This window comes from Populus nigra, chromosome 2 (genome assembly GCF_951802175.1).
Source record: "Populus nigra chromosome 2, ddPopNigr1.1, whole genome shotgun sequence".
Lineage (NCBI taxonomy): Eukaryota > Viridiplantae > Streptophyta > Magnoliopsida > Malpighiales > Salicaceae > Populus > Populus nigra.
The window spans coordinates 1,458,237-1,483,495 of record NC_084853.1 but is presented as its reverse complement, the minus strand read 5'-3'; the positions used below and the strand labels follow the sequence as shown (position 1 = coordinate 1,483,495).

Genomic DNA, 25,259 nt, shown 5'->3' with positions numbered 1-25,259 from the left:
AGTATATACCGACGGAATAGTTCCGTCGGTATATACCGACCGTTTTGCCGACGAGCTATACAATTTGTCTGGAAATATACAACGGCGTGGTGACGTCAGACGATTTTACCGACGGAATGACCAAGGGATTCAAACTGAGATAGCCGTACAGTGACGTGACACTGTCACCGACGGAATCACCGATGGAATCACCAACGGAAATAATCCGTCGGTGATTCCATCGGAAAAAACCATTATATACCCACCGATCTGCCGACACTCTCTTCCTCTGTTTCTCCTCCTTCTTCTTTCCCATCCCACCTCTCCCCTCCCAAACTGCAGCCACACCCATCCCAACTCCACTATTCTCAACACGAGCACTCAAGTTTCTTATATCTTGTACGTGGTCACAATATCCGTTTCTTGTAGATTTTATCATTTTTTTGTAAGAAATCTATCCTTTTTAGTTTTAATATTTAATTGTGAATTTTATTGTTTTAGTATATGTATTTTGTTAACATTTGTACTTGTTTAATTGTTATTTGTCAAAGAAACTTGTAGTATGAATGTATAATTTTGTAGTTGTTATAGTTTGTTTTAGATTTTATCAAATTATATTTGTTTGTAAATTGTTGAAATTTTGTTTGAATTACACCGAATTAAATGTGTCGTTGTGATGAAATAAATAATTAATAGCTTGTTTAACGAGTCTTGTTTAATTTTTATCAATTCTATTTCGAAGTTGTGATTTCTGTAAATTTATATATGTATAAATTTGTATGTATGAACGTTGATAGTTGATAATTGATAATAAATATTTAACATAAGTGTTGTTTTAGTTTGTTGGATAATGTCGGGGAAAACCAATATTTTTGTTATGTTTTATAGAAGTTCAATAGAAGTCATGGATGATCGTTCATGGATGTATCTGGACTCACCCCAAGGATTGCGAAGGATGGATTATTGTAACGGTGTCCATAGTTTTATTAATTTCGCAACATCTATTCCGAGGAATTTTACTGATGGCGGTATTAGGTGTCCATACAGGAAGTGTAAAAATTTAAAGTTTCTACATCAAGATGTTGTAACGATGCATCTTCTAACCAAAGGGTTCATGGAAGATTACCTGTGTTGGTATGCTCACGGAGAACTATTTGTTCCTGATGAGAGCATGGAAGAACAGGTGGTTGGGTTAACTTCTAATGCTAGCAACATGCATGAAGTTGGAAATGAGAACAGTAATCCTTACAGGAATATGGTTATGGATGCAATGAGAATGAGTGAAGGTAATGTCAGGGAATGTCCAATCGTAGAAGAAGAACCTAATGCAGATGCAACAAGGTTTTTTGATCTATTGAGAGATTCTGACTAACCATTATGGGATGGCTACACGAACCACAGTAAATTATCAGCCGTAGCACATGTGTTCACCATCAAGTCAAATCACGGGTTGAGTGAGGCCGGTTATGACAAGATTATTGAATGGGCGAGAAGCATTTTACCTGAAGGGAACAGGCTGAAAGAGAACTTCTATGCTGCCAAGTCCATGATGAAACCCCATCGGTTTAGGATACCAGAAAATTGATATATGCCCTAACTTCTGCATGTTATACTACCATGAAAATGCTAAGATGACCGAGTGCATGACATGCGGGCATTCCCGTTACAAACCCAGAACTGGTAGAGGGAAGACTCTCGTGACATATAAAAAACTTAGATACTTCCCAATCACACCTAGACTGCAGAGGTTATTCATGTCACCAAGGACTGTTGAGCACATGATATGGCACCAATCACACCATGCGGTTGATGGAGTGATGGTTCATCCTTCTGACGGTGAAGCCTGGAAACACTTTAACAGTATGCATCCTCACTTTTAAGCTAAATCAAGGAACGTGCGTCTTGGGTTATGTACAAACGGATTCAACCCATTCGGGTCATTTGCTCTCCTTATTCTTGTTGGCCGGTCATACTGACGATTTATAACTTGCCACCGGGGATGTGTATGAGGCCGGAGTTCATGTTTTTATCTATGGTCATACCAGGTCCGAGTAGTCCGGGTCGGAATATAGATGTTTGTCTTTGTTCGTTGATTGATGAGTTGACGCAGTTGTGGTCCTTTAGAACTTTGACTTATAACATCTCGAGGAAACAAAATTTTGTTATGAGAGCGGCTTTGATATGGACTATCAATGATTTCCCAGCTTATGGAATGGTTTCTGGTTGGAGCACGCATGGAAAGCTAGCATATCCATACTGTATGGAGAACAACAATGCATTCACGCTAACAAACGGGGGTAAAGCTTCTTTTTTTGACTGTCACCGTCGTTTCTTGCAGAGTAATATGATTGAAAGAACATAAAGGATTTCTTTGTTGGCAGAGTTGAAAATGATGTTGCACCCTCGCGTCTTTCCGGTGAAGAATTGTTTGATGTTGTGTCAGAGTACGGTGACATTGTGTTTGGTGTCCAATCAGGTAAGCAAAAGTTTTTTGGTTTTGGTTTGACCCATAATTGGGTAAAGCAAAGTATATTTTAGGAGCTTCCTTATTGGAAGACCAATCTTCTCCGCCATAACCTTGATGTCATGTACATTGAAAAGAACGTGTTTGAGAACATTTTCAACACCGTCATGGATGTGAAGGGGAAGACAAAGGACAACATCAAGGCTAGATTGGATGTAGCGCTGTTCTATAACCGTAAAAATATGGAGTTGGTTTGTGATGGGTCACGGGTCGCAAAACCAAGAGCAAGCTTCGTGCTAGAGAAAAACGCACAACTACTAGTCTATAAATGGCTTAAGAGTCTGCGTTTCCCCGATGGACATGCCTCGAACATATCAAGGCTGGTTAATACAGAGGAATGCAGATTATATGGAATGAAGAGTCATGACTGCCATGTGTTTATACAAACACTCATCCCATTAGCTTTTCATGATTTATTGCCAAAGGGGATATGGGATGCACTAACGGAGATCAATCATTTCTTCAGAGATATATGCTCCAGCAAGTTGAATGTTGATCACATTGAAAGGCTTGAAAAAAATATCGTCGAGACAGTATGTAAACTTGAGATGATATTCCCTCCATCATTTTTTGACTCAATGGAGCATCTACCCGTACATTTACCATTTGAGGTAAAAGTTGGAGGATCGGTCCAGTACAGATGGATGTATCCATTCGAGAGGTTAGATATTACATGAGCTATATAATTTATAATTAAATATTTTTATTTTTATTTTAATGTTTTTAATTGATAATGTTTTATTAATATATATATATATATATATATGCAGGTACTTGTTCAATCTTAAGAAAAAGGTTAAGAACAAGGCGCATGTTGAGGCGTCAATATGTAAGGTGTATATTGTTGAGGAGATCTCAACATTTATCTCATACTATTTGGAACCTCATTTGAGAACGAGGATAAACTGTGTTCCACGACATGATGATGGTGGTGAAGTGCATTCAAGTGGGAACTTGTCAATATTCTCTAATCCTGGACGACCCACACCTAAAAATGCCGTGAGGGGAAGATATTTGTCTGAAATAGAGTTCAGACAAGCACACAATTATGTTCTATTTAACTGTGATGAGCTGAGACCTTTTATTAAGCAAGTAGATGTTCGACTTAAACTTTGTCAAGAGTGTACTATTTATGTTTTGTGATACCATACACTCATATAATTTGGAACAACCTTGCAGGCAACATCGACGATACTTACTGTCCAATAACTCACAGCTGACCGAATCCCAGATCTTTCAATTACAAGATGAACAATTTGCCACATGGTTTAGAAAACATGTAAGTCTTATCACAAACTCATTATCTCTTGCAATGTAATTAATTGTAGTCAATGTTACATAATATTCGTTTATTGATTATTGTTGTATTTAATTTACAAGCTAGGTTTATTAAATGGGAGGTAGTGCTGCTATTTCACTGTCTTTACTATGTCTGGGCCCTGAAAGAAAAGTCAAGTGCTATAATGGGTATTTTGTCAATGGATATCTCTTTCATACTGAAGAATATGGGCATGGAAGCAAGACATACAACAGCGGTGTTTGTATTAAAGGATCGACTTCTAGTGAGTTTGAAGTTGACTACTACGGTAGATTGGAAGAGGTCATCGAACTGCAATATTATAGCAAGCAAAATAGAGTGTTTTTATTCAAATGCTATTGGTATGACACAACTGACAGAGGAATCAGAGTAGATCCTCACTATGGTCTCGTTGAAATCAACTCAAAAGCTAGACACCGCAACGTAAACGACGTCTTTGTTTTTGCAAAGCAATGCCAACAAGTTTGTTACACATACACCCCTTCCTTTAGAAAGGACCGATCAAGAGTTGATTGGTTATCCGTTTTAAAAACAAAACCCAAGGGTCGTGTCGAGGTTGTTTAGGATGAGAACGAAGACACAAGTGTGATAGATGAAGTCTTTCAAGCTAGTGAGTTTGTTGAACCATATCGAGTTGCTCCGTCGATTGACTTAGAAGAAAATTCGAATTTTCATGTTTTCAACGATAGTCTTGTTGATGTTGATGCAGAGGAGTTGAATGTTGTTCTGAGCTCTACTAGTGGAAAAAAGAATGTTGTTGAAGAAGATGATAACGAACTTGAAGAGTGCGATGAAGCTGATGATAACAATTAAATAGAGGACGAAGATGAAAATTCTGACTAACTAAACATGTTATAAAGCCTTATTTTATAATGTAATAATTTGAAACATGAAATATTTATTCTTCTTTAATGGTCAGCCCTTGTTATTGTGTTGTGTGTACTGTAAGATTGCAATTCAAGATTTACGGTTTCACCGACGGACTATAACCCGTCTGTATTTCATAGAGAGTTGTAAAACAATTACGGGATTGTGCCACACTCACCGACAGCTTTGCCGACGGACTATAACCCGTCGGTATTTCACAGAGAGTTGCAAAAAAATTACGGGATTGTGCCACATTCACTGATGGCGTTACTGACGGACTTAAACCCGTCGGTATTTCACAGAGAGTTGCAAAAAAATTACGGGATTGTGCCACATTCACTGACGGCGTTACTGACGGACTTAAACCCGTCGGTATTTCACAGAGAGTTGCAAAAAAATTACGGGATTGTGCCAAATTCACCGACGGGTTAACTGACGGAGTTACCGACGTCCAATATCGATGGAATCACTGACGGCTTTATGCACATTCCAAAGCGCACGCATGTCTGACACGTGTCCGTCCTCACGAATACCGACGGAGTTTTCGACGGATTGAAAAGTTTGGCGGGATTTTTGAACTTTTTTTGGTGCGCATTTCAATTAATTACCGACGGAATTTAATGCCACCGACAACAATTAATTTCCGTCGGTAATTCCGTCGGAAAAATTGCTATATATAACCCCCCCATCCCCCCACTTGGTTCATTTTCTTCTCTGCTTTCGTTTCTCTTCTCCTCTTCTCCATTTCTCTTCTTCTGTTGTTTATATTTAGCTTTTAGAAGGGATTTTATTGTTTTGGTGGTAGTTTTAAAAGGTATATATTCTTTTTTCTTTATCTTTGTATTTTTTTATTTTAATTATGATTATTTTTTTTGGTGTTCTTTGTTTTGTGTATTGTTTGTAGATAAAATCTTAAATTCAACACACTATTCAGGTAAGCATTTTTTATTCCCAAATTTTTTTTGAATTGATATAGTGTTTTTTAGTTTTGTGTATTGTTTGTTTTGTGTTTATGTTGTTTTGTGTAGTGTTTTTTAGTTTTTTAATTTTATTTTTTAATTTTATGATATTATTGTTTGTATTGCTATAATTGTTATTGTTGAATTTATGTTAAAAATGTTAATTTATATATATATAATTACATTTAATTAGTTTATCTTAATTTAGGATATTATTGTTTGTATTGCTATAATTGTTATTGTTGAATTTATGTTAAAAATGTTAATTTATATATATAGAATTACATTTAATTAGTTTATCTTAATTTAAGATATTATTGTTTCCATGTCATTGTTATTGCTTGTTATTACATTTTTATATTTATGTGTACACGTTAATTTCTATTTTGAGGTTCATTGGGGTCGATCGTGTTAGGAATGATATTGATTTAGTTATCTTTTGCTTTTGACCATGTAATTATTTATAAATTAAGAGTTTTGTCTCCTAAAACTTGAAATGTAATATTAATCCGTAAATTTGAATGTATGACTTTAATCTAATGTTTGTAACTCTAAGTACCAATTTAACAATGAATGTTCATAGTTGAAATTGATTCTTTTACTTGAATATCATTATATGATGTTATTGAATAAAATGTTGTGTTGATGATGATGAGTTGGGTTGAGATCCAGGATGATTGGATCGAGATGTGAAATAAAATTGGAAGTGTAATATGATTTTGTTGATAACTTGGGACCCCCAAGTATAGGGGAGACTTTGTCGAATTTTTTTTAAAATAATCGAAGTTAATTATGTAATTATTCGTATAAATTTGTGTAGATGCGTAGAATGAAATCTACAACACATCGTCAGAAGACGGTTGCAGCTAGTTCTTCTAGCAGCGAGGAGGACGTATCCTTAGGTGCTGATCACGACAAGGAATCTACGCCAACTTGTGATGCTGCCTCTTCTAGCGCGGTTTCACAGCGCAGAAGCGGTGTGCCTTCACAGCGGGGTCAATTCACCCGTAAGTACCAGGCACAATGGAAGGATGACTTCTCAATGTAAGTTTGTTTAGGTTTTAGTTTTTTTTTTATATACTTATAACATAATTTATGAACAACTAATTAATATTACTACTTTTATTTAATTTCAGGTTCACAAACATTGAGGCTGCAAGGACTATAACATTGGTGTTTAAATTGTCGATGGAGATTCCATTGTTTCAATGGAGCCAGGTTTCCAGACATCCTGAGTGGAAACCTAATATTGATGCATGGTTTAAGCGATTTCAGGTCAGTGTTAATTTTTAATTTCCAGCTTATTATTAATAAATGATTTTTATAATTTTATATCTTGTACTATTCTTATTTTATATGAATTATTTATATACACAAAACAAATTTGAGTGGGATAGGGCGGACAACAATGTTGTGAGGAGGGTATGGGAGAATCATGCGATGACTAGGTAACATCGAAAATAATATTTATTTTTGTTTTATAATTTTATGTTTTAAATTCTAATTTGTTACTATGGAAGTAGGTTGCGTGATTTTTGGTATGACACCCAAAAAAAATCAAAAAGAAAAGTGAGGGATAACGGTCTTGAAGGATGGAATGAGGTGGCGGTTTGGCAAGAATTCAAACCGCCATTCATCTCGGAGGAAATATGGATGGCATATATTGAGCACGTGACCTCAGAGCGGTTCTCATGGCGCTCACAGTCCGGCGCCGACAACCGGAACCGGCAAATTCATGGTTCGGTTACCACGCACACTGGCGGATCCGTCCCATTCAGCGCACATGCAAAGCGGATGGTAAGATTATTTTTTATGAAATATATCGTTAAATAATTTATCGTTCTTTATAATATATTTAACTTTCAACCTATTTTTTCCTTACAGGCTGCATCTCTTGGACGTGAACCGAGTCCAATGGAACTGTTTGTAGAGATGCATATGCGGAGTCAAGACCGCCAAAAGGGAATGCAGCAGTTCGTGGACAACCGTGCTCAGCACTTCGTGGTATGTTCGTTCATTCATTTTATTTTATAAGTTATTAATTTCTTGAATTGCATCTTGAATTGCATTTGATGATTTTTTTACCGACGGAATTTTCAGGATATCTATAATAGCCGGTTGAGGGAGAGATATGGGGACAATTCATCGACCCATCCAGATTTCGATCTAGATTTGTGGATGGAGGTGGGATCGTCTAGTGGACCCGATAAAAATCGGATCTATGGGCTCTCCAACACTACGGCTGAAAACTTGCGTTCGGCTCATAGTGTCTCAACTGTTGGAAGCTCTCCATCAGTATCGAACACTCAGTCTGAGGAGTTCATTGTGTTGAAACAACAATATCAACAACTCTCGACGAATTATGATGAGCTTCATCAAATAATCATGGAGATGAGATCAAAGATGGGTGACGATACTTGTGCAGCTTCTTTTTGACCGTATGGTCCCGGGAACAACCAGCCTCCTCCTCCTCCTCCTCCTCCTCCAGCTCCGCCGCTATTCTAGTTTAATTTTGTTTTTTAAACACATTCAATTTGTAATGAATATTATTTAACATTACTTTTATATTTTTAATGTTTAATCCATTGTTATTTGTTTATTAAGGTTTTTTACTATTAACAAAATTATTATTTTAATATATTTTAAATACCTACCGACGGATATACCGACAGATAATGTCCGTCAATATTTCACAGAGAGTTGCCAAACAATTACCAGCCATGCCATAATTACCGATGGAATATATCCATCGGTGATTAAATACAGACGGATTTACCGACGGATAATATCCATCGGTATTTCACAGAGAGTTGCCAAACAATTACCAGCCATGCCATAATTACCGACGGAATATATCCGTCGGTGATTAAATACAGACGGATTTACCGACGGATAATATCCGTCGGTATTTCACAGAGAGTTGCCAAACAATTACCAGCCATGCCATAATTACCGACGGAATATATCCGTCGGTGATTAAATACAGACGGATTTACCAACGGATACTATCCGTCGGTATTTCACAAAGAGTTGCCAAACAATTACCAACTATGCCATAATTACCGAAGGAAAATACGTCGGTAAGTCCGTCGGTACTTACCGTTGAAATTGCAGACAGATTTATTCCGTCGGTAATGTTCCCGCGGGAAATTTTTTTTTTTGGCGCGAGCGTATCCGTCTCTAAGACCGTTGGTGTTCCGTCGGTGGGTGTTTTTTATTTATTTAGGACAGACTTAGCGACGGAAATGGGTTTTACCGACGACTGGTTTACCGACGGACGTGTTCCGTCGGTAATTATTTCACCGACGGATTTCATTGCTTTCACCGACGGAATTAGTCCGTCGGTAAAACTAGTTAATGGTGTAGTGATAAGATTAGAACTTGCCTGAGAAAACAAGTTAGGAATGACTTCTTCTTCTTTCTTTTTTTGAACTGTCCTTGCGTTCATCCTTGGGCATGGGCTAAAAGCTAGGCCTTGGGTACTTCGAAAAAGGGGAATAATACCTGTCATTTCCATTAAAAATTGGATAGCATACCACGATCAATATAATCAAGCAAAACATCCAAAGATGGATTGCTTGTGAAACCGGCCATGTAGAAGATGGATTCAACATTCCAGCTCATTTCAATGCAATCTTCCTTCATCCAACAGAGCTCCATAAACGGAGCTCTCCTGTCTTGCATCTATGCAAGAAGCCTCTGTTAATCCTTTTAACAATGAGAAGTAATTTGCCTGTGTCAAATAGAATTGTCTACTCTTCTTACTGCATAGAATGTGTGTATATACATGTACAAGAAAGGAAAAACTAAGAATGGAAATATACAAAAAATCTTTTCTAAACCTATTCCTGATTTCTAGTTTTCCTAATTTGTAATAGGGCTAAATTAATTATTGTCAACACTCCCCCTCAAGTTGGTGCAAAGATATTCCGTATGCCCAACTTGTTGAGAGAGTAGTGAAACACTTTACTCGATACTGCTTTAGTAAGTATATCTGCCAATTGATCCTCATATTTGACAAAAGAAAAAATTATAGTCTTCTCATCAAGTTTCTATTTGATGAAATGTCTATCTACTTCCATGCGCTTAATTCGATCATGTTGAACTAGATTATTGGCTATAGTAATTGCAGCTTTTTTGTCACAGTACATCTTGATTTCAGTATCCATAGGATATCCCAACTCCTTAAGTAGCTCTTTTATCTATAATACCTCACATAATCATTTGGTCATCCCTTTGAATTCTGCTTTAGCACTAGATAAAGCCACTACCTTTTGCTTCTTACTTTTTCAGGTTACCAAGTTTCCCTCAACGAATATAAAGTAACCTAAAGTAGACTTTCTGTTGGTCAAATTCCCAGCTCAGTCTGCATCAGTATAGCCAATGAGATTAAGGTGATTGTTCTTCTTAAAGAGAATTCCTCTTCCTGGAGAAGATTTTAAGTATTTAAGCACTCGCAATGTTGTCTCCATATGTACTTCACTTGGGTTGTGCATGAATTGACTAACTAGACTGATTGCATATGTGATATCAGGATGTTTATTTGATAGGTAGATGAGTCTTCCCACCATTTTTTGATATTGTTCTTTATTTATGGGAACCTGATCTGGATATTCTGCTAAACAATGATTCTGTATGATAGGTTTATCCACCGGTTTGCAATCCAGTATACCTGTCTCAGCTAATAAGTCCAATATATACTTCCTTTGTGATAGAAATATGCTCAGTTTTGATTTGTATACTTCGATGCCTAAAAAATACTTCAACCCACCAAGATCTTTCATTTCAAATTCATTTGCTAAATATTTTTGTAATTATGAAATTCCATCTTCATCATTACCTGTGACTATCATATCATCAATATAAATAATCAAAGCCACTATTTTCCACCCATTTCTTTTTAGAAATAATGTGTGGTCCGACTTGCTTTGGCTAAATCCATGCTTCCGCGTTGCTAAACTATATCTTCCAAACCATGCCTTGGGAGACTGTTTTAGTCCATAGAGTGATTTTGTAAGCCTGCACGCCATATTTTCTATTCTTCCAATAAAACCAGAGGAACATCCATGTATACTTCCTCCTCTAGATCTCCATGAAGAAATGTATTTTTTACATCAAACTAATGTAAAGGTCAATCCAAGTTTGCTGCAGGCGATAAGAGTATCCGAATTGTGTTCAGTTTGGCTACTGGTGAGAAAGTTTCCTGATAGTCTATGCCATATGTTTGTGTGTATCCTTTGGCCACCAATCTCGCTTTGTATCATTCTATTGTCCCATTTGCTTTATATTTCATATTAAACACCCATTTACATCTAACTACCTTTTTCCCATCTAGCAATGTAGTTAGTTTCCAAGTACTATTTTTTTGGAGAGCCTTCATTTCATCATAAACAACCATTTTCCAATGTTCATCTAGCATGGCCTCTTTAATGTTTTGTGAGATTTGTTTTGAAGACACTTCTCCCATAAAGACCTTTGCTGTATCTGACATGTCATAAGCTGGGATAAAATTCACAATGGAGTATTTGGACTTTCTTCCTTGTGTTTCTGGTGAGTATCGATTTGGGGGTATCCCTTGATTATACCTGTAAGGTAAATTATATTTCATAGAATCAGATAATATAGGGGAGTTAGGAGACCTTACCTCAGTTGTAGTGTCAAGAATGTCCTCACGATTTTGACTTTGGTCATGGTATATGTTGGAGAGGGGGTGATGTAATGTGGCTTCAGTATGTGCGTCGGTGTTGTTGGTCTGCTCAATAATTGCTAATTTTGTTTGAGTGTGTCTTTTAGTATGGTCCATATGAAACCAATCCCATATCTGTTGTTTAGTTGCATTCTCCCTCTGAAGAACAGAAGGGGATGGTTCATTGAAGAAGTATTCGGTTTCAAGAAAGGTTACATCCATAGTAACATAGAGTTTGCGTGAAAAGGGATCATAACACCGATATCTTTTTGTATGAGAACCATAACCCAAAAAGACACATCGAACAATGACACGATCAAAGAGTTGATATCTTCTCCCAAGTGTAGGAGTGTCGAAGTAATAAATAACCCGGTAAGACTGAGGTCGAACCACAGGGAGGTTAACTGTATAAACTATAAATAAAGACATAGATAATAACAAAAAAAGAGTTGAAGAGAGCTTTGAGATGTGATATTGATGTAAGGATTTAAACAAATATAAAACAATTGTCAAGGTTAGAGGATCCACTAATGGTATTTCAAATAAGTATAATATAAACTCTTTTTATTATTCAATTGGAAACCACACACAAAGGAGGTTCCAACTCGGATTATAATTTCTTAACATGATTATATTAATTATCTTATTTGAGTAATGTCAATACTTGTAAATGTTGTCAGGTATTCATGGTGATAACTTATGTTAACAACAAATCAAGTTTCTTTCATAGCACAGGTGTCGGTTATACCATACAGTTGGGCTATGAAAGTGCCAAGTATTTATTGTCAAGGGTTGTTCAACACAAATCTAGATTAACCATTTAACAAGCAAGGTATTAAGAGTGAGTAAGATAAGAAATACAAAACATGTTAGTATCAAACATTAAAGCCCATGTTGAGTTTATACTATACTTATTCTTACACTATTAGTGTAACCTTTTCACCTTGACATAATAAACTTAGATGAACATTATGAATAAGAGAAACATTGATAAATAAGATAAGAACATAATTATATAAGTATAGTAAAGGAAATGAAAAGTATAAACAAGAAATTAAGGAAAATATAACTTGGAATAAAACTTGAACATAACAAAATACAAAGATAGGGAGCAAGAGCAAGATCTTGATCTCAAAACCAAGATACCTAAATGCATGACAAATGCCTCCTTTTATAGGCTAAAATTTGGAACTATTGATTTGATGACTAATTATTGAGTGGGTGCCAACCTTTTGACTTGGTAACAATCCTTATCTTGTTGTCTGCAGAACACGTCATTGCTAACATCAGAATTTGAATAGATACTCTTCCTGAAAGTTCTTGAAAATTGTCTCAGCTTTCCAACAAAACATGAATAAAGTCATTTGGACTTTTAGAACTCGAGATATGGGCCGAACACTAAACAGTGTCTAGGCTGCAGGACAGATTCCAACTTCTCTATTGTTGCTACAATTTGAACTTGAAAACGGTCCTTTTGAATCTTGGACTCTTCATGAACGTTTTAGGCCTATATCTTAGCTTTCTATTCATATAAACCAGACCTAAATCCAAATTCTACAGCTCCAGTTATTGTTGTTACTCAATTTTGAACCCCACGTGCTGGAGATGGTGTATACCCGTTTTGAACTAAGTGTAGGAGTGTAGCTCATGTTTGCTAGAAAATTGACAAAAGCGGAGGAGAAAAAAATATTTTTTTCGAACCCTGTTTGAGTTGTTTTCTGCGCTCTTTATCTTTCCTCTTTGCTGCCAAAATCATCAGGTTTTCTTAGATTAATCAGGAGTCTTCATAATGCTAAATTCGTTCATTCTTTATCTGGTCTTTAAGGTTGGATAAATCCCTCAGAATTTGCATTAGAAAAAAAACTGGTTCTGTTGCTGTCGCAATGTTTTTTTCCAACTTAGGCTCTGATTCTAACTTGGTTTCGTACGATATCTGACCATCCTAGCTATATTCTGTCACTCATGACATGTTGACCTACACTTTTATTGGGTCCTAGGGATCATTGTTCTTAGGGCAGACTCTTAGTCAGATTTGGATGCTTGGCATTGTTAGATCAAGAAAACCTTTTTGACCAACTAGATTCTGTTATCTAAAATGATTTTATCTAACTTCGAATCCTTCATCAAAGTTGTAGTCCGGGACACATAGATGAATTTGATCTTTTGAATCGCTTAATTTCAATATCAGAAGCTCAAGATATTCCCGTTTGAATATCTATGTGAAAGCAGGGATTCCTGCCGCAAGAAGGATTTTTGCCCAAGTTCGCGGGACTGATTTGAAGGATTTTTTCTAGACCAAGGACTGAATTGAAAAGTGCTAAAATGAGGGATTTAATTGAAGAAGGATATTGGAAGCTGGAGAGGGGGCTGGATCATCATAAATGATAGGATTTCTACCACACCGAATAAGGAAAACCATGTTTTTGTGCAGCTATAATTCATAAGAAACAACAGCTTTTGACAGCTGTAAAATGCCATAAAGAGAAGAACCTCACTATCATCAATGACTGGGATTTTATCCCTAACATAGATGGTTGGGATGATGTGTTAATGTTGGAAAGAAATAACTAGAATCAGCACATAATCAATGACAATATTGTAGTTTCCTTATTTTAATTATTTGGCTACAAATCAGCTAGGATTTGCATCCTAGATTAATGCATTGAATCTTTCCTAATAAGAGTTGTGTATAGACTATATATACGCTGCCTCTGCTGACCTAAAAGGGGGGGAGAAGACAGAAGGAAAAAAAAAGGGAGACGAAGGCAAAACAAGGGGAAAGAAAAGAGGCTTTTCTTTGATACTAAAAAGCTGCACTGGAACGTGAAAGAAAGAAAAAAAGAAAGAGCATAAAAGGAGGAGAAAACCAGAGAGAAAGGGGCAGAAAAAACAGCAAAGAGAAAGATAAGAAAAATGCAAGAGAGGCAGAGTAAAAAGAAAATGCAGTAAATATATAGAAGAAAAAACTAGTGAGACCTGCAGTTCTGAATGCTTTGACGTAGAGGAAAGAAAAACCAGAGAAGCAGATGTAAATACAGAGCAGGAGGAAAATATTTGAAACAGATGAACACCGGATCAACCATCATGCTTTCAACGTCGCTGCAGCTTCTTCAATTCCGTTCCCAAGTCAGTTTTTTTTTTCTCTTCACCTCGCAGCATGCATGTTTTCCGTTTTGTGTTTGCACTGTTCAAGTGAATTAATTCACTTGAACAGTCTCGCCAGCTTTCTTTGACCTTTACCTACGCCCCCCCCCCCTTTTTTTGTGTCCAGCCAAGCAAGTGACCCAACCGGACTTCCTTACTTTAAAAAAAAAATAAAAGGAAGAGAGAGATTTATTTTCTGGAATATTTATTTTAAAGTCTGAATTTTTTTATGTTGTAAAAAAATGTATACCAATCTTGTATTTAGAATACCCGGTTTTCGACGCAATTGCGGGAAATATACATATATATCAAAATTTGTTTTATTGTGTGTTGCATACGGCCAATACTCTAATATATTTTGAAAGCTCTTTTTTTATACAAAAAATTATTGGAAGCTTTGAAAATGTGTTTTCGCATGAATTTCTTAAACAAAAAAAAAATTGTTTTCTTGCATTTCTAGATTTTACAACATGTTTGTAAAACTCCAAATGGTATTAGCCAATATTCCAAAAAATATAAAAATCTTATTTTGAAGGGAATTCATCTATTATTCACCGCTAATGTTTGGATAAAGAAATCCTTAAAGGACGAATATCCAAAATATTATTGGGAATAATTTGTTATTATTCACTGTTAATATTTGGATAAAGAAACCCTGAGTGGTAAATATCCAAAATAATTTTCTAGGAATAATGAATCCATACACATCCTTGAAAGAAGCCTTGATTATAATCAAGGACATTTCAATTTTTTTACTCCACGGTTTACGAGCCATGAGAGTATAAAACACTAAAGCAAAAAATAGTTTTTTTTTAAAGCGCCCTAGATTTCTAATTTTTTTTCCCTCCTCCTTGCGATTTACGAGTCGCAAACTCTTGAAATACTAAGGGGAAAATGAGCTTTTGAAACACATGGAATCTCTTTGGATTTCTATCTTAATCAATTTAGTTTGAATCAAACCTAGAAAAACTGATGGGATTAGAAAACACTAACACCATAGCAATTATAAAGCAAACTAAACACCAAGCAGCTTACCTTAGGTAGGGCGTACTAGGGGTGCTAATACCTTCCCTTTACGCAACCAGTCTCTTGCCTTAGAATCTCTAAAAGATCAGTTAGGGTTCCTAGTGACCAAAATACTAGGTGGCGACTCCTTTACAAACAACAAAGACCCTGAAATCAATCAAGGTTCGCTGCTCCGCCGCGAGGGTGCGACAGTTATGATCTAATAACCGAATGGTGTTCCAATTTGAATTCAACCAGCATCTCTTTTCTAAGCTTAGCCCTCTCTTTGTCTTCTCAATTTTAGTAATTAAACTCATCAATCAATCCTTTGATTTATGTGATAGGTCTGCATTTAAAATAAACATTTACCATAAATTAAAGATATTTTATATTATCAGACTTGTTATTATCAGACTCATAGAGGGATCAATTACAGGGATGAAATATTGTAGTTAGTCAATCAATTGTTCAGCAATAACATAAGAGATTATGATTTGTCATGCCGAAGATGTTAGAAATTTCTGTTCCACAACTTGATCAAGAAAAGACAACAAATTCTAATAAAAACCATTAACATTTAACAAACCTATAGGTTTATGGTGAATGTGCAGTTAGGCCCAAGAGAAAATATAAAAAATCTCTTCCAATGTGTCCAGACCACCTAGTAAGGCAATGAAGGCGTCAGCATGGTTAAACATTGTATTCATTCGATTAGACATTGTAGAGACTTGTAGTTCCTCTCCAATTGTTTTTCCAATTATGTCCCCTTTTGCTAAAGCTTTAAGGACGACCCCCAAAAGTTGACTGCCTCCTAAAAATACAACTATTGACAAACCCCCCCATTAACCCAATACTGCCTCCCTCATACACTAAATGAATCTTTCTTTTAGCTAGTACCTGACAAAGATGATTTGCTGATTCTAAAAACTCTTTTTCTTTCCCAAGACTGGATCCACCGAAAACACAAATATTTCTTATTTGATGACTTGAGGAACCTGCCATTTCTACACACTTCAATATCTGTTGAATGTATGGGTTGAGTAGAAATAAAGGGAAGGAAGAGAAGATTTTATAGATGAGAAATTGAAAATGCAATCATACTACCTATATGTAGGCGAGCTGGAGTCTCACTCTTTTTTTTTTTAGAACATGTGTATTTACAAGTAGTTGTGATCGTGGCTCATATTTTCCCTTGATATTATGTCCAAGAATGGCTTAAACGCCCTTTATGGGTTGGGGATAAGATTCCCATCCAGTTTTCCTAAAAAACTGACAAACAGGGTATTTTTTAGTCAGATTCCCAAGACTAAGTCAATCATGTTCTTTATGAAATTGAGGCCATAAATCATGAATTGCACAATGCACATCTCCACTAGGATGCGTCACAAGAGTTACTAGAAGATTATCTAAAGACTCCTTACTCAGGCCATCCTTAATGAATTGTATTTTATCTTCACAGTTTAAAGAACAACATTATGCATTACAAGTCCATCTGGCACATAGACTTCAAGTCGTTTTGCGTGACGTCTCTTTGCAAAAGTGCTTTTACTTGTTCCAGGTGATTGTGCATCAAAAGTATCATTAAGTCTCTTATTTTACATATGTATTTATTATTTTTATTTGGGTTTTTTATAATAATTGATGTGCTTTTTAGTAATGAAGTTTCTTTTAATGTTTTGACAGGTTTTTGGAGCTTAAATGAATTATTTCAGAAAATTCAACGTCGGAATTCAGAACAAAGAATTGAAGAGAAATTTAGTTGAAGATTGAAGAAAATCTTGGTTCAAATAAGTGCTCCAAATTTGCCTCAAAAATCAATTCTATTCCAATTCTAGAAAAGAATATCATATGATCTATTTCAAGCCCAAACTTGCCTTATGTTGTGTGCAAACTTCAACCATCAAACACTCAAGGTTTTAATGTCAATCTTAGCTCAAATAATAGGTACATTTGTATCCTTATTTGATGCTTAAATTCAGCCCCAAATCAGCCTCAAAATCAGCCTCCAAATCAGCCCAAGCACCATCCATGATCTTACATGTCCACACAACAAATAACATTTGATTTATTTTGGATAATTCATTGATCCAAGAGGGAAAGCACATGGATGGAAAGCTGGAGGGGACATTGTCACATTATTTTGGGTCAAAAAGAAGAATGAGACAGCTCACAAAGGAGGAAGAAAAACGTGCACCAAAGTGTTCTCCAAGCTGTCCTGATTTGATTTTCCAGAACACCTTTCGGTATTATGTCCATAACTTTTGACTCAGATGTCCAAATGAGCTGTTATTTAATGATCTGGAAAGATATCAGAATGGCCTATAAATATGTCTCTAATAGCCATCTCCAGGGGATGCTTCTAAGAGGGTCGAATTTCTGTCCAAAGTTAGAGTCAGATTTGTGTCCGAATTTTTACTGCAATTGTGTTGTGTTCTTCTTTATAGATTTCGGTTCTTTAGATTGTAAAACTTATTATTTCAGTTTGATTTAAGTTATTTCATATTTATTAAAGTGTTATTACATATAATCATGGTTGGCTAATCTCCTTCTTGGATCCAAATCAAGGATGATGGTGGTTGAGGTGAGTTCTTTAAGATATGAATGAATCTTAATGTCTATCTTTTCATTTTCTTCATGAATGTTTTATTATTGCAAAGAAATTTTAGAAATCATTTAGGTAATGTTATAATCTTGAATTTTTATGCACAAACCTTAGTTTTGGTATAGAGATTGCTTGATTCAATGTCTTACTTAATATGAAAATACTTGTTCATTCTTAAGCAATAATCAATCTTCATCTTTTTAAACTTCATTGTAATATCTTCCGATCTAATATCACCATCGTTGATATTAGGTTGAGTTATCTTATATATGTTGAAGGAATCACCAATACATCACCATTAAAATTGATTTGGACCAAGACTTACTTTTTCTTGTCATTTAAAATCTATTTACACCTTTTCATCTTTTAAAACAAATCCATCAATCATTTTCAACCAAGTTATTGTTAATTTAATTTCTCTTGAGTTTTTTTTGTTACCTAGCTTAATTTCCAGATCTAGCTCTCTGTGGATATGACCTCGATCTTACCGAGTTAATTGCTACATCGCACACTCGTGCACTTGCGAGTTAAAACAAGCCGAACATAAAAAGCGGTCAAGCAATTTTGACGCCGTTGCCGGGGAGCTAGCAAGCAAAGGTAACACATTTAGTTTTGATTATTGGAAAACAAAAAAAAACATATAAATAAAAAATCAAATGGCTGGTTTTACCGCCTAAAAAAAATTTGACCTCAACTTTTTGGATATTGGACTGTGGACTAGACTATTAATTGTTGGATTTTGGTTGGTTCAACCATTTTTCTTTTATTGTCTATTCTAATTAGTTTCTAATATTTATTGTTTATATTATAAGGCTGGTTTTACCGCCTCTTGTTTATTTTATTTTATTTTGCTGTTATTATTTTTCTTATATTTATTGTCTAAAGTGCTTGGCCGGTATTACCGCCTCTTGTTCATTTTATTTTATTTTGTTATTTTGCTGTTATTATTTTTCTTATATTTATTGTTTGAAGTGCTTGGCCGGTATTACCGCCTTTTTATTCATGCTTGTTATAATTATCTTTTAATGTTTATTGTTGTTATTTTTCTTATATTTATTGTCTGAAGTGCTTGGCCGGTATTACCGCCTTTTTATTCATGCTTGTTATAATTATCTTTTAATGTTTATTGTTGTTAATATTGCTTATTAGTTGGAGAATTTCTTAATTTGTTGTATTTTTATTTTTGAGCTTTTACTTTATTTTTTACGTTTCATTTACTTTTATTTGCAATCTTCTTTTTCTTTTTCTTTGTTTTTCCTTTCCTTTCGTATTCATATAATTGTTATATTATTATTTTTTTATCATGGCTAATGTTGAAGATGTAGAGGGTGAAGGGAGTGTTCAAGGTAATGGACCTCCACAATTCAATGATCAACCTAATTTTCGAACTCTTAGAGAGTATCTTCACCCGGCTAGACAAAGTACACCTTCGTGTATTATCTTACCTCTTAACCAACAAGCTTTCAATTTGAAACCGGGCATGATTCAACTTCTTCCCACATTTCACGGTATGGATTCTGAAAATCCATACATACACATTAAGGACTTTGAAGAGGTATGTAATACTTTTATTGATAGAACATGCACCGAGGAAACTATTCGTCTTAAATTGTTCCCATTCTCTCTAAAGGATAAAGCCAAGCTTTGGCTAAACTCCTTGCGTCCTAGGTCTATAGGTACATGGAGAGAAATGCAAGCTGAATTTTTGAAAAAATACTTCCCCACTCATAGGACGGCAGCCTTACAACGTCAAATGATAAATTTTTCTTGTAGTCCAAATGAGTCATTTCACCAAGCTTGGGAAAGGTTCAAAGACTTGTTAAATGCATGCCCCCACCATGGTTTTGAGATGTGGAGGTTAGTGAGTTTCTTCTATGACTCTCTTACCGCAGATTTTAAAAAGCTAGTGTCAACCATGTGTAATGGTGAGTTTTATGACAAAGAACCAAGTGAAGCCTTTGATTTCTTTGATCAATTGGCTGAAAACACAAAGCAATGGGAGACTTCTCTCCCACTTCATGTTGAGTCTAGAAACACCATTTCTCATTCAAGTGGGAAGTTTCAATTGAAAGAGACTGATGACCTCAATGCTAGATTAGCCTCATTGGCTAGGAAAGTAGAGTCTCTTGAGATTAAAAAAGTGCATGTCATGAGTGAACAACAAGAGGAAAGTTGTGTTGTTTGTGAGAGCAAAGGGCATAGGACAACTGAGTGTCCTACCATTCCAGCCTTCAAGGAAGTGCTATATGGCCAAACTTCTGATTCAAGTAATGTTAGAAAGCCATTTTCACACCAAGTAGGCAATCCCTACTCTGAGACCTACAATCCTGGATGGAGGAACCACCCAAATTTTGGATGGAGAAATGAGGGCCCTTCAGTACCTCAAACATTTCAACCTCCACCCCAACCATTTCATGCTCCCACACATAACACATACCAACCACCTCATAAGAGATCCCTAGAGGATACTCTTCAACAATTCATGCAAACACAAGGAGGAATCAACAACCAAGCTTACAAATTTCAAGACCAAACCAATAGGACCTTAGATGACATTCGAAGTCAACTAACCAAGTTGACTCAATCACTAAGCATTCAAGAGAAGGGAAAGATTCCAGCTCAACCAATGCCAAATCGTAGAGGTCAGGTACACATGAGTGAATCCTCATCTAGTGAACCTTCAAATCATGAACAAGTCCAAGCCATCACTACCCTTAGAAGTGGAAAGATTGTTGACAAAGCTATAGGTTTTGAGATTCCTAGAGCTATTGTGGAGGAGAAATCTAAGGAAAGTGAAGAGGAAATCAAAACACAAGTGACAAATGAGAGCTTGAGTGACAAAGAAGGTGAGATAAATGAGAAAGAGATGAGTGAGAAAGGAGATGATTCAAGAAAAATTGGAGTCAAAGTGAGTGATTTAGAATTTGTTCCTAAAGCACCATTTCCACAAAGGTTAGGGAAACCTAAACATGATCTTATGAACTCGAAAATCTATGAATTGTTCAAACAAGTGAAAGTCAACATTCCACTCCTTGATGCAATTAAACAAGTCCCATCTTATGCAAAGTTCCTCAAGGACTTATGCACAGTCAAAAGGAGATTGAATGTGAAAGAAAGAGCCTTTCTAACTGAACATGCTAGTGCCATCATCCAGTTTAAGACCCCTCCCAAATACAAAAATCCTGGTTGTCCTACCGTTTCATGCATTATTGGAAGTCATAAGATAGACCAAGCTTTGTTGGATTTAGGAGCAAGTGTGAATTTGATACCCTACACTGTTTATGAACAGTTAGGTTTAGGAGAAATCAAGCCTACTCGAATCACCCTTCAATTAGCTGATAGGTCAATCAAGATTCCTAGGGGTATTGTTGAAGATGTGTTGGTCCAAGTAGATAAATTCTATTTTCCTGTTGATTTTGTAGTGTTAGACACCGCACCTATTCAAGGTTCTAATGCTCCCATCCCAGTCATCTTAGGTAGACCTTTCCTAGCTACATCCAATGCTTTAATCAACTGTAGGAATGGGGTGATGAAATTGTCTTTTGGGAACATGACTGTGGAGATGAACATATTCAATGTCTCTAAACAAATTGGTGAACATGAGGACATTAGAGAGATAGATTTGATCCAAACAGTTTGTCAAGAACACTTTGAGAGAGAGTGGATCAAGGATCCATTGGAGAGAACTTTAATTCATGATGAAAGATTTTGTTCTTTGGAATGTGTTGATGAGGAAGTAAGAGAACTCGAGACTTATTTAGATCCAATGCCTATTATGTCAATAGGTCAATGGACCCCATCGTTTGAGCCTTTGATTTCACCCCAAGTGAAAGCTGAGGCATCTCTTGTCCAACCTTATAAACCAGAAAGGAAGCCTTTACCGAGTGATCTTAAGTATGCATTTCTAGGGGAAGATGAATCATATCCTATTGTGATTTCATCAAAACTTAGCATAGAGCAGGAACAAGAACTTTTGAAAGTGGTGAGAAAACACAAAAAAGCAATTGGGTGGACTATTACTGACTTGAAAGGAATTAACCCTCTTTTATGTACACATAGAATCTATCTTGAAGAAGAGGCTAAAACTGTGAGGCAAATGCAAAGACGATTGAACCCAAACATGAAGGAAGTAGTAAGATGTGAAGTGCTTAAGCTACTTGATGCGGGTATCATTTACCCCATTGCAAACTCAAAATGGGTTAGTCCAACCCAAGTTGTCCCTAAAAAATCTGGAGTCACGGTAGTGAAGAATGAAAATAATGAGCTAGTGCCAACTAGAATCCAAACTGGATGGCGTATGTGCATTGATTATCGTAAGTTGAACATGGTGACTAGGAAGGACCATTTTCCGCTTCCATTTTTAGACCAAGTGCTTGAAAGAGTAGCCGGAAGAGCTTTCTATTGTTTTCTTGATGGATACTCAGGTTACAACCAAATTGAGGTTTCTTTAGAAGACCAAGAAAAAACCACTTTCACTTGTCCTTTTGGTACCTATGCTTATAGAAGAATGCCTTTTGGCTTGTGTAATGCACCAGCCACTTTTCAAAGGTGTATGATGAGTATCTTTAGTGACATGGTGGAAAATTTTTTGGAAGTTTTCATGGATGATTTTTCAGTTTATGGGGATTCTTATGAGTTGTGTCTAATGCATTTAGAAAAAGTTCTTGAAAGGTGTGAAGAGAGCAATCTTGTACTCAATTGGGAGAAATGTCATTTTATGGTGACACATGGCATTGTCTTAGGTCACATTGTCTCTTCAAAAGGGATAGAGGTAGATAAGTCAAAGGTTGAAGTCATTCAAAAATTACCTACCCCTCGAACTGTGAAAGATGTGAGATCCTTTTTAGGACACGCTGGTTTTTACCGAAGATTCATTCATTCTTTTAGTACCATTGCCAAACCATTGTGTAACTTGTTGTCACAAGATGTTCAATTTGATTGGACATCAAAATGTCAAGAAGCTTTTGAAAAGCTTAAAGGGTTGTTGACCACTTCACCAATCATGCAAGCTCCTGATTGGTCTTTACCATTTGAACTGATGTGTGATGCTAGTGATTTTTTGGTAGGGGCTGTTTTAGGACAAAGAAAAGATAAGAAGCCTCATGTCATTTATTATGCTAGCAAGACTTTGAATGATGCTCAATTGAATTACACTACAACTGAAAAAGAACTTTTAGCTGTAGTATTTGCATTGGACAAGTTTAGGTCTTATTTGGTTGGATCTCTTGTTATTGTTTTCACTGATCATGCAGCATTGAAATACTTGCTCACAAAACAAGACGCCAAGCCACGTTTGATTCGATGGATCCTCCTACTCCAAGAGTTTAACCTTGAAATTCGAGATAAAAAGAGAGTAGAGAATGTAGTGGCTGATCATTTGTCCCGTCTTTCAAACTATGAGACCACAATTGATAAATCTCCAATAAATGAATTCTTTGCTGATGAAAATTTATTTTGTGCAGGTACTGTTTCCTACATTGGCTCTCCATGGTATGCTGACATAGCAAATTACCTAGCCATAAGTCAGATTCCTTCTCATTGGTCTAAACTTGACAAACAAAAATTCTTGCGCAACGTGCGTACCTTTTTTTGGGATGACCCCTACCTATTTAAATACTGCCCTGACCAAATTGTTAGGCGGTGCATCCCTGATCATGAAATTCCAAGTGTCATTAATTTTTGTCATGCATTAGCCTGTGGTGGGCATTTCTCTTCCAAGAAAACCACTGCCAAGATCTTGCAGTGTGGTTTTTATTGGCCCACCATGTTCAAAGATGTCCATGCCTTCTGTGTTGTATGTGACCGATGCCAACGACTAGGTAACCTTACTAGGCGTAACATGATGCCCCTAAACCCCATTCTTGTTTTGGAAATATTTGATTGTTGGGGGATTGATTTCATGGGACCTTTTCCAAGTTCATTTGGTTACCAATTCATCCTTGTAGCTGTTGATTATGTGTCTAAATGGGTGGAGGCCATTGCATCTCGAACCAATGACCATCGAGTTGTGGTCAAATTCTTGAAAGAAAATATTTTCTCTCGTTTTGGCATGCCCCGGGCTATGATTAGTGATAAGGGTAAGCATTTTTGTAACAAGCCTGTTGGGATTTTGATGAGAAAATATGGTGTAATTCACAAGGTCAGTACCCCCTATCATCCACAAACTAGTGGCCAAGCTGAGTTGGCAAATAGGGAGATCAAGAACATTCTAGAGAAAACAGTCAATCCAAACCGTAAAGATTGGTCCTTACGACTAGTTGATGCTTTGTGGGCATATCGCACTGCTTACAAGACCTCTTTAGGAATGTCTCCTTATAGGCTAGTTTATGGAAAGCCTTGTCATCTCCCTGTTGAGATTGAGCACCGTGCATATTGGGCCATCTGACAATTCAATGATAATGAAAACAAGGTTGGCAAAAACAGAAAGCTTCAATTGGATGAATTAGAGGAGCTGAGAAATGATGCATTTGAAAATGCAAAAATTTCAAAACATAAGATGAAAGCTTTACATGATAAACATATTTTTAGAAAATCCTTTCATGTTGGTCAAAAGGTTCTCTTGTATAATTCACGATTACATCTCTTTCCTGGGAAGTTGAGGACAAAATGGATTGGTCCATTTGTGATTAAATCCATCTATGAGCATGGTGTATTTGAGGTAGAAAATCCTAAGAATGGAAATGTTTTCAAAGTAAATGGTCATCGATTGAAACCTTATCTTGAAAACTTTGTGGCTGAAGTTGAGACATTGGATCTTGAAGATCCAATACCATTGTAGTATCAGAAGTAATGAGTTTTTATTTTCATTTTTTTCATTTTTATTTTTTTTTATTTTTTTTTCTCTTTCTTCCATCTCTTATATTTTCTTGTTCATGCATTAGGGACAATGCATTATTTTAAGTTGGGGGGTGTGAGGTTCTTTATTTTCAAAAAAAAAAAAATCAATGTTTTCTTTTAGTTGTGATATGCAGGTAAAAAAAAAAATCAAGCAAGAAGTCAGCTCATGTCCAATTCAATCAGACATTCATCCTTGAGAACAAAAGGGGAGTAACAGTTTTCTAATCTTTATACTTTTCTTCTCTTTCTTTTTTACATTGAGGATAATGAAAAACTTAATTTTAGATATTTGATTATGTTGAATGCTTGAGATAACCATGCTTGTTAAAAAAAAAAAA

General features: G+C 36.0%; 1 pseudogene; it reads left to right on the top strand.

Moving 5' to 3' along the window:
• The first annotated feature begins 1,796 nt into the window (after positions 1–1,796).
• Positions 1,797–24,457, top strand: LOC133682216 (uncharacterized; annotated as a pseudogene).
• Positions 24,458–25,259: the final 802 nt, after the last annotated feature.